Genomic DNA, 13554 nt, shown 5'->3' with positions numbered 1-13554 from the left:
CACCACTTCACCTCTGTGGTATTGTCACCAAAAACATATAAACTCAGTCTAATTGTGGGAAAACATCAGACAAAACCCAGTTGAGGGGCATTCTACAAAATACTTGACCAGTATTCTCTAAAAGGATCAAGGTCATGGAAGACAAAGTCTGAGAAACTCTCCCAGATGGGAAGAAAGTAAAGAGCCATAATAACCAAATGCAGTGTGACACTCAGGACTTGATTCCAAAGTGACAGAGAAAAAGACACTAGCAGAAGACATACAGATGGCTAACTGACACATGAAAAGATGCTCAACGTCTCTCAGCATCAGGAAAATACAAATCAAAACCACGATGATATATCACCTCACACTGGTTACAGTTGCTAAAATTAACAACTCAGGAAACAACAGATGTTGGCAAGGATGCAGAGAAAGAGGAACCCTCTTCCACTGGTGGTGGGAATGCAACCTGGTGCAGCCACTCTGGAAAACAGTATGGAGATTACCCAAGATGTTGAAAATATAACCATCCTAAGAACAAGCAATTGCACTATTACATTTTTTCCAAAGAATACAAACAAAGTGATCTGAAGGGGCACATGCACGCCAATGTTTATAGCAGCTATGACCACAATAGCCAAACTATGGAAAAAGCCTAGATGTCTATCAACAGATGAATGGATAAGGAAGATGTGATATATATATATATATATATATATATATATATATATATATATATATATATATTGATTTTTAGCCACCATAAAGAATGAAATCTTGCCATTTGCAATAACATGGATGGAACTAGAGGTATTATGCTAAGCGAAAAAAGTCAGAGAGAGACAAATATCATATGATTTCACTCTTATGTGGCATATAAGAAACAAAACAGATGGATATAAGGAAAGGAAGGGAAAAATACAATAAGGTAAAAGCAGAGAGCAAAGCAAACCATAAGAGACTCTTAACTCTAAAAAACAAACTGAGGGTTGTTGGAAGAGAAGTGGGTGGGGGGTGGGGTAATTGATGATGGGCATTAAGGAGTTCACTTGATGGAATGAGCACTGGGTGGTCTGTGCAACTGATGAGCCACTAAATTCTACCCCTGAAACTAATATTACATTATATTTTAACTAAATAGAATTTGAATAAAATATTTTTTTAAAAAAGACACTAGTGAGAAAACAGATGAAATCCAAATAAGGTTTGTAGTTTAATTAATCGTACTATAACAATACTAATTTTCTGGTTTCAATAATTGAACTACGGTTGTATAATTGTTAACATTAAGGGAAGCTGGAGGAAGGGTATACTTGAACTTTATGTACTATTTTTAAAACTTTTCTATAAATCTGAAGTTATTTAAAATTGGAAGTTTTATTTTTTAGAAGCTTAGTCCAAAGTCCCCTCTAACCTGTGTTACTTCTATGACTTTCCTGGGCCTCATTTTCCTTACTAAATAGGAAATAAAGATGGATAATCCCTAAGCCCATTCTAAAGAACTATAGAGTTGCTTTCTTATGCTTCTTACGCACAAGGTTGCCTTCCTTTCCTTCTGCAGACCAAGTGACCGTTGACCAGCAGTTGTTGAAAGGAAGAATCTTGAAAACAATCATGAAATGGTAATTGCAGCTCATCTATCTCTGTGTTCAAGTTTCTAGTTTAAGAGAGAATAACACAACACCTGAGAATTGTTCTTAGCTTGTTGGACCCAGAAACTGCTTTAATAGATATGCCAAGAGGAAACTTACTGGCCTGAAAGAATTGCTAAGAAGGATTTCAGTCTAGAAGAAAACACAAACTATAAAACATAAAGAGGTTTTTTATTCTGTTTTGTTTTGATTTTCGGTTAAAGGGTAGCAGAACTATGAGCAGCCATTTTTTCCCCAAGTTTCCTTAATGTCACCATTATCTTTTGAGAATTAAAAATACATCTGGAAAAAAAAATGCCTGTACTCGTAATGGATAAGCCTATTGTTGAAACTCACCACCTCTCTAATCCTAGCATCTAGGGAGAATGTCCCAGGAATGCTTTGGCAGTTAAAAAATAAATCAGCTTGGCAGAGTTCATTTCCCTTGACACCCTCCCACACACCCACAGACACATTTCTCTTGACCACTACGGACATTCCATGCTCTCTTTTTCCAACAGTATCCGCCTCCCCGTTCTCATTCTCCTGTGGGCCCTGCAACCCTGCAGATACAGGGCATCTAATTCAAGCAAGAGTCTGAGCTCAGGGATACAATGCCTCAGATTAGAAGAGACCCGCTTTTCATGATGATTTCCAAGTTCAGCTAGGTTTTCTTCAGTTGCTAACAGAAATTTTCAACCTCTGTATTTACCCACCTTTTTCTTTCATTTCGAAGTTCCACTCATCAAGGTTCTACTTCAATGCAACAAACAAGTGTTTTTGTTTGTTTATTCCTTTTAAAGATTTTAATTTTAAGTAATCTCTACACCTGATGTGGGTCTCAAACGTACCCAACTCTCAAACCCGAGACCAAGAGTGGTATGTGACACTGACTGAGCCAGCCAGGTGCTCCAAACAAGTGGGGTTTTTTTTTGTTTTGTTTTTGTTTGTTTTGTTTTGTTTTAATACTTTGCCCCATGTGGTACATTTTCTAAGTGTTAAAAGAAGTTGAGTTTGTGTTTTAAAGTTTCTTTAAAAATTTTCCCATCAAATCTCTGTGGAATAGAAATCATGCAGAAAACTCACCAGAAGCCCATTTAGAATGATTCACTTTCAGAAAAACTAGCAAGACCTTTCCATGGGCCTTACCTATGGAGCTCTCACAACCATTTGCCCCAAGGAAAGCACATGCTTTCAGAATTACTCAGCATTGCTACAGCACTAATGAAATTACATGTTGGTAGTAATGGTGTTAAGTCAGTACTTGTTGGGATTACATGACCCCTTTTCAGTTGCCTAGAGCTCCACTCACTCCAGTAATAGTAGCCCTCCACTCAAAGGTGGCTCCTTTGTCACAGTCCTGGTTCTATGGTGGGGGGTTGGGGGTGAGGGACTTTAAACCCTGACTAGATTAATACACGTATCTGAAGGATTTATCCCTCCGAGCCCCAAAATAAAAACATTATTTAAACTGTTATCTATAGAATGTTTATATATTTAGGGCACCTGGGAGGCTCAGTCAGTTAAGTGTATGACTTTGGCTCTGGTCAGGATCTCAGGGTCCCGGGATTGAGTCCCAAGTCAGGCTCCAAACTCAGCGGGGAGTCTGATTCTGGTTTTCTCTCTGCCCCTTCCCCTGCTTGTGCTCTCAGATTGTCTCTTTCTAAAAGAAAGAAAGAAAGAAAGAAAAAAATCTTTTAAAATGTTTAAAAATAAAAATATTATATCTTAATGACACCTTAATAATATCCAATTTCTGGGACACCTGGGTGGCTCAGTCAGTTAAGTGTCTGCCTTCAGCTCGTGTCATGACCCTGGGGTCCTGGGATCGAGTCCCACGTCAGAATCCTTGCTCATCAGAGTGCTTCTCCCTAGCCCTCTGTTCCTCTCCCTGCTCTTGCTCTCTCTAATGCACACACTCTCTCTCAAATAAGTAAATAAAACTCTTTTATAAAAATGCGAATAATATCCCATTTCCATTATTACCTTAAATGTTTCTAAAATTTAGTTTGCTTCAATCAGGATCCAAACAAGGGTCACACATTTCATCTGGTGGCTAGATCTCTTCAGTCTCTTTGAGTTGATAGGTTTCCCACCTCTCTATTTTACTCCTTGTTTATTGCAGAAAGCAGGGTATTTATACTACAGAGTTTACAACATTCTAGACCTTGTTGAAAAGCCATGTAGGGGCATTAAATTCAGCATCTCATTTAATAGTCTCAAAAACTCTGAGTGAGCACCATATGGTTCCCATTTTACAGACTGGGAAACTGAGGTTCAGGAAATCTAACTTGTTGAACCAAGAACTCAGATACAGCTCTATCCGACTCCGAAACCCATTATTTCCCATCCTGTGCCCAGCTTCTCTACATTGCCTTTTCCGTATTGTTCCTCAAGCAGTAGTAAGAGCTTCTTAGGAACCCTTAAGTATGTGTAGATGTGGACGTGGCTATGAGGGAGATTTTGGAGTTAAGCTCTGGGAGCCAGAGAGCTACTTCTGCCTTTGTTAGCAACACATTGTAACTGCGGACGCTAGACATTTAGTTTGGGGCAAAAGGGTACAGCCTTATCCACTGCTACTTTTCTGCCACCTTCAAGCAAAAAAGAAAGGAAAAAAAAAGTCAGAGGCCATAGGCTGAAAGTCATAAATGAATTTACTGAAGCCTGGCTGTACTCTGGGAAATCCTGTCCTTTCTACGCTCAAGACCCATACTGGTTTCTGACTGCCAGTAGCAACAAATGTAAATGTTTAACCTCTCATATTAATAAATAAAATCTTTTTTTTTTTTTTAAAGAATGTTCAAATAGCATGGAGGACATGGGGAGAAAGAGAGCAGAAGGGAGTTGGGGGAATTTGGAAGGGGAGGTGAACCATGAGAGACTATGGACTCTGAAAAACAATCTGAGGGTTTTGAAGGGGTGGGGGGTGGGAGGTCGCGGTACCAGGTGGTGGGTATTATAGAGGGCACGGATTGCATGGAGCACTTGGTGTGGTGAAAAAATAATGAATACTGTTATGCTGAAAATAAAAAATAAATTAAAAAAATTTAAAGGTATGAACAACAACAACAAAAAAGAATGTTTCTGTATTTACCCATCTTTGCATTTAAAATCAAGTATATGGCATATAATTTAATACTTCTGGCTGAACCCTATCGTAAAATGTGATGCCCTATGGCTGGGGGAATGTATAATATCGTCTGATTTCATTTCCTAGGTTATACTTTCTTTTTCTCCTTTACTGTCAAGGCAAAAACCTACCCACTGTTACCAACATGCCAGCCTCTGTACTTCTCAGCTACTTCTAATGTGATGTTGGCTGAGGCATGAACTTTCTGGGATCTTAACATGGCATGTAAAATAAGAGTCCATAGAACCAGAAGGAGACATGATCTCTTACTTTATTAACATACATGAGCTTCGAGTATGATTCAGAAGAAGTGAAGGAAGCTAGAAAGAAAATAAAATGACACATTGGACTTGTGAAAAATATCATCTTTGAGCCACCAAGCTACAGAAAAAAAAAAAAAAAGACTATAACATTCTTGGAACTCCTGGGTGGTGCAGTTGGTTAAGCACCTGACTCCGTTTCAGCCCAGGTCATGGTTTCACGATCATGAGATCAAGCCCTGTGTAGGGCTCTGAGCTCAGCACAGAGTCGGCTTTAAGATTCTGTCTCCCTCTTCCTCTCCCTCTGCGCCTCTCCTACTCTCTCTCTCTTTCTCAAATAAATAAATCTTTTTAAAAATAGCATTCTTTCATTGAGGTATATTTCATATATAATAAAATGCTTATATCTTCAGTGTATTGTTTAGCAAGTGCTGACACATGTATATATACCCATGTGATCCCATTCCTCAGAGCAAGATGTAGAGCATTTTTATCACTCCAGAAGCTTCCTTGTGCCTGTTCGAGCCTTTGTCTCTCTTCCTGTCACCACACACACATACACAGAAGCAGCAGTTGTTCTGATTTCTATTGCTATAGATTCCTTTGCCTGCCCTTGAAATTCACATGAATGGAGTCATACAATATATCCTCTTGTCTATCTGCCGTCTTTAGTTCACTATAAAGTTTTGCATGTATTTGTGCTTCATTCATTCAACCACTACTATTCATTGAGTAGTAGTCTGTTGCCCAAATATAGCACAATTTGTTTATCCATTCTTCTGTTGATGGAATTTGGAATTCTAGTTTGGAGCTCTAATAAATGAAGACTTATGAATATTTAAGTATAAGTGTTTTTGAGGACATATGCTTTTATTTATCTTGAATACAAGCCTTATTTAAGCCAAGAGTGGAATTTTTAAAATTGTTCCCCTCTTTCCACTTATTTTTGTAATGACATATATACATATTCATTCTTTACATGTTATTGCTTGTTATAAAAGCTTGGCTTTTTAGTTTTAGAATTAACCTATAGACAAAGCAAGTGAATGTAACTGTAGTTCTAGAAAAAAGAGTGGAGAAATGAGCATGGTAGGTCAAAGAAACACACATGCTCCAAGGAGGAAAATATTTGATGTACTTGAGGATCTGACTGAAAGACATATGGCTGGAGCATAATGTTTGAAGGAAATAGTGGTCAGAGAAGAAGCTAGGGAGGATGGCTGGGGTCAGGTCATGCAGAGTTTAATAGGTTATCTGAAGCATGTTAGATTTTTACCTTAAATGCATCCAACTGATGATTTTAGGAAGCCAAGTAATATGGTCCTTTGTTCTCCATGGAGGAGATGAAAGTATAGAGGGAGGAAAAGACAGAGTTCCAGCACCAAAGTTCAGAGGAGATGGGCACAGCCTTAGGCTATAGATGGAGAAATATAGGCATTTGTGAGACATATTTTGGAAGTAGAATTTGAGCTCATTGCACCCACCAAATTAATTTCCATGTGATAAATGGAGTAAAACTTAAATTTCCAAACACCATTTTTAAGAACTTAAATTTATCTTTTTTTTTTTTTTTGTGCGGGCTGATTTTCTGTGAGTCATTAAAAGGTATTGCCAGGACAGATAAAAGAAATGAGACTATGGAGAAAGGGTAAATAAAAAGCCTTCTCTCCACATTATTAAACTTTTCCCAACTTTCTGATAGTTACGTATTTTTCAAAGTGGGTCAGCTCTTCACTTGCATCAGAAGCACTTGGGGCTGGTTGTTTTAAGTGTCTATTCCTAGGTTCTAACCTAGACCTATTGAATCTCAGTCTCAAGGAGGCTAAGGATGGGGATTTGAATTTTAAACAAATTCCCCAGAACATTATGAAGTATTGCTCTATGCCTCTCCAAAGCAATAACAACCATCATTCCGTACGAGCCCCAATCCCTTTGGGTGAGTTGGATACACGAGGTCTTGATGAATCCAAACTATTACAAGGTAATATTAGAGAAGAACATCTCAGTTAATTGAAAGGAAATATTGAGAAGTAAACCTTCAGAGTCACTTTTCCCAGCATAGACTATCTAAAAATGTGACTTAAAAAAAAAAATCTAAATATGCTATGGCAAAAGGCATACTTTTTAAAGATTTGCTTATTTATTTTGGAAAGAGAGAGAGTGAAGGAGTGGTAAGGACAGATGGAGTGGGAGGGACAGATAGGGAGAGAGACTCCCAAGAAGATTCCACATTGAGCATGGAGACCCATGGGGGACTCAACACGGGTTGGATCTCACAACCATGAGATTATGACCTGAGCTGACCAAGAGTCAGACACTTAACCACCTGTGCGAACCAGGTGCCCCTGCAAAAGGCATATTTGTAAAAGCTACATTGGGATAAAACTAAGTAAGAAAGCTACATTGGGATAAAACTAGTAAGAAGACCAGAAAGGACTAGAAAACAAATCCAAAGGAAAAGCTAATGTTTGTGATGGTCTTGGTGGCTGGAAAATCCCAGGGAACCAGGAGACAAAGCCTAAGAACTGAGCAGGTGGAAGTATAACTGTACCTTCACATAAAGTTAGGCCAAAGAGGACATCTCAGTGAATGAACCTCATCATCCACCATACTACTGTTAGTGTGATTCTGTCAGGAGGGAATATTGTGAATAAATTTGCTGTAAGCCTTTTTGGCAGTAAGCCTCCTTGGACACCACTCCAGAAATCAGGGAGGCGGGTATAACACAGTGACGAAGAGTATGAACCAGGGGTATGATCTTGACTCTATCATTTTCTCAACATGACCTTGGAGGGATTCTTCAACCTCCTTCAGTCTCAGTGTCCTTGTCTGGAGATACATAGCTCACAAAATTGGTATAAAGATTAAATTACAGAATATACGCCAAGTGCCTTCACCAGTACATCACACATTGCAAACTCTCAACAAATACTAGCTGGGATTACGTGCACTGGTGCCCTCACAGCAAATTCAAAGCAGGCCAGTCTCTTTGGACTTAACCATTTATGTCCAAATCACACCCATTTAGCTCAAGTATTTGGAAATACAAACAGCAGCCCCTGTTTCTGGTATAAACATTGGCAAGTTCTTTCTTTAACATCCTAGAACACCGGAAGTATAAATAGTACGTGGCCTTGCAATGACTTCTCCATAGATGTCTAATTCCATAATTAATTAATCCATTAATTTCAAGGCCTGGTTTATTCCAACTGGATCTAGTCCTTCCCTCTTGGCCTCCGCTTTCATCTCAAGACATTGGCCCATCACTCACAGCTCTGGAGATACTGCTTGGTGTGGCTTCTAGCCCATCCAAAATGCAATCATTCCCCAGTACTGCTATTGCTATTTCTTACCAAATTGACTTCTTTCATACTTTCCGACATTCTGTATGACTTCTATATAAAGTCAACAAACATCTATAGATTTTTTATAGTCATCACACCCTCTCAAACTCTAGAAAACAAATTCCCTAAAAGCAAAGTTTGTATTTTAAAATTGTTTTTAAATGGAAAACAATCCTCTTCTTTCACTTGAGCTGTATCTTATTGGTTCATTAATCTTAAACCAAGAAATACGACTTTGGATAGGTTAAGCTTAGCACTAGAAGTGCATACTTAATTATATGCATCTAGTAATTACTCACCAATGTCATAGGCTGGAAAGGAAGATTCAACAATGAAAAGTGGTTTTAGGGACTAGGACATCTTTTTTTTCTTCAAAATTTCCTTTAATCTTAACCTAGAATTTAAATATATGGCAATTGGGGTGCCTGGGTGGCTCAGTGGGTTAAAGCCTCTGTCTTTGGCTCAGTTCATGATCCCAGGGTCTTGTGATCGAGCCCCGCATCGGGCTCTCTGCTCCACAGGGAGCCTGCTTCCTCCCCTCTCTCTCTCTCTGCCTGCCTCTCTGCCTACCTGTGATCTCTCTTTCTCTGTCAAATAAATAAAATCTTAAATATATATATATATATATATATATGTATATATATATACGTACATATGTACATATATATATATTAAGGAAGCTTAAATGATTCCTTAATGATTTCCTCTTTCAACTCATAAAACTTCAAAGAATCATTATTTATGAATATCACCTCATTAATCCTTGGAATCAACTGGGTTTTAAAAAGTTAGGTCACGAAAACATCCATGTCTTGAGGAAATCCCAATAGTTCATTTTTGCCCTTGCTTCCCTTGCCTTTGGCGTTGTTCCTAGGAAGATGTTCCTGCGGCTGAGGTTGAAGAGGTTGCTGCCTGTGTTCTCCTCAAGGATTTTGATGGATTCCTTTCGCACATTGAGGTCCTCCATCCATTTGGAGTGTATTTTTGTGTGTGGTGTAAGGAAATGGTCCAATTTCATTTTTCTGCATGTGGCTGTCCAATTTTCCCAGCACCATTTATTGAAGAGGCTGTCTTTTTTCCATTGGACATTCTTTCCTGCTTTGTCAAAGATTAGTTGACTGTAGAGTTGAGGGTCTATTTCTGGGCTCTCTATTCTGTTCCATTGATCTATGTGTCTGTTTTTGTGCCAGTACCATGCTGTCTTGATGATGATAGATTTGTAATAGAGCTTGAGGTCTGGAATTGTGATGCCACCAACTTTGGCTTTCTTTTTCAATATCCATTTGGCTATTCGAGGTCTTTTCTGGTTCCATATAAATTTTAGAATTATTTGTTCCATTTCTTTGAAAAAGATGGATGGTACTTTGATAGGAATTGCATTAAATGTGTAGATTGCTTTAGGTAGCATAGACATTTTCACAATATTTATTCTTCAAATCCAGGAGCATGGAACATTTTTCCATTTCTTTGTGTCTTCCTCAATTTCTTTCATGAGTACTTTATAGTTTTCTGAATATAGATTCTGTGCCTCTTTGGTTAGGTTTATTCCTAGGTATCTTATGGTTTGGGGTGCAATTGCAAATGGGATTAACTCCTTAATTTCTCTCTCTTCTGTCTTGCTGTTGGTGTAGAGAAATGCAAGTGATTTCTGTGCTTTGATTTTATATCCTGACACTTTTGCACAGCAAAGGAAACAGTTAACAAAATCAAAAGACAACTGACAGAATGGGAGAAGATATTTGCAAACGACATATCAGATAAAGGACTAGTGTCCAGAATCTATAAAGAACTTAGCAAACTCAACACCCAAAGAACAAATAATCCAATCAAGAAATGGGCAGAGGACATGAACAGACATTTCTGCAAAGAAGACATCCAGATGGCCAACAGACACATGAAAAAGTGCTCCATATCACTCGGCATCAGGGAAATACAAATCAAAACCACAATGAGATATCACCTCACACCAGTCAGAATGGCTAAAATCAACAAGTCAGGAAATGACAGATGCTGGCGAGGATGTGGAGAAAGGGGAACCCTCCTACACTGTTGGTGGGAATGCAAGCTGGTGCAGCCACTCTGGAAAATAGCATGGAGGTTCCTCAAAATGTTGAAAATAGAACTGCCCTATGACCCAGCAATTGCACTACTGGGTATTTACCCTAAAGATACAAACGTAGTGATCCAAAGGGGCACGTGCACCCGAATGATTATAGCAGCAATGTCCACAATAGCCAAACTATGGAAAGAACCTAGATGTCCATCAACACATGAATGGATCAAGAAGATGTGGTATATATACACAATAGAATACTATGCAGCCATCAAAAGAAATGAAATCTTGCCATTTGTGACAACATGGATGGAACTAGAGCATATCATGCTTAGCGAAATAAGTCAAGCAGAGAAAGACAACTATCATATGATCTCCCTGATATGAGGAAGTGGTGATGCAACATGGGGGCTTAAGTGGGTAGGAGAAGAATCAATGAAACAAGATGGGATTGGGAGGGAGACAAACCAAAAGTGACTCTTAATCTCACAAAACAAACTGAGTGTTGCTGGGGGGAGGGGGGTTGGGAGAAGGGGGTGGGATTATGGACATTGGGGTGGGTATGTGCTTTGGTGAGTGCTGTGAAGTGTGTAAACCTGGCAATTCACAGACCTGTACCCCTGGGGATAAAAATATATGTTTATGAAAAATAAAAAATTTAAAAAAAAAGAAAAAAAGAAAACATCCTTGTCATAATGTTACTTTTTACAACCATGAGCAAGGAACCCATAGTAAATTCTTACAATCTCCCATATTTTGGAAAGAATTTTTCCCATAAAATCCCAGATTTGAAATGTAAATCTTTTTTCTGACATGAAAAACCAAAGTTTAATGTAATGAATAAAGGGGACAAGTTACTGATGGAGAACACAACACAAAAGCAACAGAAAAATTGTCTTTTAATAATAAATGGCTCAAAACAGCCAAAGTCCAACCTACATAAAACATTCCTTTGCCTTAATCTGCTTGAACAAGAAATTCCAGTTGGAAAACATTTACTGTGGGGATCATGCTAGAAGGACAGGAACATCTGGACTCTTCAATAGTAAAGTACAAACAGATGGTGACTTCTCAGAAGAACTGTGGCCCTTCGACTACCGAGAACTAGTCATCCTATGTTTTTTCCCTTGTTTTTCTAAGATAAATAAATATATAATTAGGAAAACAAGAAAACTTTCAGTGTCCCTATTGCCTCAAAAATATTTTACTTTTCTAGAACTCTAAAGGAATTGTGCATTTGTATTATAGGGTGCCATAGCAATAAAGAATTGAATGTCAGTCAAAATAGCATTAAAGATCATATTGGTAAGATGCCTGAGTGGCTCAGTCAGTTGAGTGTCTGGCTTTTGATTTCAGCTCAGCTGATAATCTCGGGATAGTGAGATCGAGCCCTGTATCAGGCTCTATGCTAAGCGGGGAATCTGCTTCTCTCCCCACCCTACCCCCTCAAATAAATAAATAAATCTTAAAATCCTAAAAAAAAAAATCACATACTTAGCTTTATGCCATGAATATTTCATTGGACTTTGAATGCCAGCTAGTGCTTTATTGGCTATCTCTCACCACCCTCACCCCACCTTAAAGAAAAGGCCAATAGCTACAACATAGTTTATTGGGTACATATGAACTTTGGAGCCTGACTGCCTGGATTTGAATCCTGATTTAGCCACTCACCAGCTATGCCCTTGGGCAACTGTTATTCAACTTCTTTGTATCTCACTCTCTTCATCTGTAAACTGAGAATAGTATGTCTAGCATTGACATCAGAATGAAATGAATGAATTCAATACATGTAAGCACCTAAACAATGCCAGCACATAGTAGGCACTCAATAAATGTTAGCTATTTTTATTTTATTAAGATCTTGCTGTAGATCTTTCTGGAGACTGATGATTTCTAGATGGTGAAGTCACTATCTTTCTTGTTGGTGTCCAGTGTGATAGGAAATCATGTGTAGCCTTGGGGCCTAGTAGAAAGGACTGGCCAAAAGTGATGCTTCTTCAGTGGGAGCAATGGCTGTGTAACCTTGAGCAGGTGCTTACTCTGGAAGCCTCCCACAGCCATGCAAAAATCAGAGAGTTGCCTTATACCTATGCGCCTCGGCTAATCCACAGAGCTCACACAGTAAGCAGTTCTTGACTGGAAAGAGGTGTATCTGTAAGATCCTCTGGGAAATTACTCATAGCTAGCCCTTCTTTTCTAAGTTTCCACAAGTTAGAGCCCTCAATGAAGCTCTTCAGATAAACTAGATAAAGAACTAATACCCACAGCTTCTGAAAGCGTGGTTAAACCAATTTTGAATTCACATCTAGGTCACTAGGGTGCCTGAAGGATGTCTTCCTCTGAGTTCTGCTTCTTCTAAGCCCCGGGTTCCTGCCTTCAGTGTTTTCAGGGATTATGTAAATGAGTGAAGCAAGGTAATAGGGAGTGTTGGGAACTAAAAAACTGGATTGTAGAAGCTCCATCAAAAGAACTCTAATTTAAACTTTTTGTCTACATTTTATCTGTAGGCCAAAGTCAATCTTCAGGCAACCAGACCTCAGCTTTTGTTTTCATTTTTTAATTAGTATACCCAGCTGGAAGAGGTGTACATTAACCAGTACTTCACCTTTTAGCTTTACACAATTTTTTGCTATACAACTCTTACTATATTCTGTATGTAGTATCCGGAGTTATCAGTGCCCAGAGTTAAGCCCCAATTGTTGTAAAAACTCCAAGAAGCCCCACTGGTTTTCAAAGCCAAATATTATAGAGATTCATCTTTCCAGGGCCAGTCCCACTGTGTCTGAGTATCTAGTATGCTGTTTGCTCCTCTCCTTTATCTGTGCTTATGGGGTCTTTCCTGTTTGTGGTTGTTCTTATCAGGAGATTTTGTCCCGACCACATCTCCACCCCACCTATCTTTTTCAGTGTGGCCTCCTCTCTATGATGAACGATGGAAAGTCGGCTCCACCAGTTTGGGGCGTTTTCAGACTTAGTTGCTCTGATGTGACTATTATCTCATTGTGTCCTTGGGATAAGGTAAGCTCAGGATCCTCCTGTTAGTTAGAAGCTAGACCTGGGCAGCGGAAAGAATGCCCGAAGGCAGAGTCCCAAATCCTTGAAGGGAAATGCTAGGGACAGGAGCTGGAGACAAGAACAGTGATAAATAAGC

Source organism: Mustela nivalis, assembly GCF_964662115.1.
Source record: "Mustela nivalis genome assembly, contig: HAP1_SCAFFOLD_2271, whole genome shotgun sequence".
Classification (NCBI taxonomy): Eukaryota; Metazoa; Chordata; class Mammalia; order Carnivora; family Mustelidae; genus Mustela; species Mustela nivalis.
The sequence above is the reverse complement of the archived record's forward strand: the minus strand, read 5'-3'. Positions refer to the sequence as shown.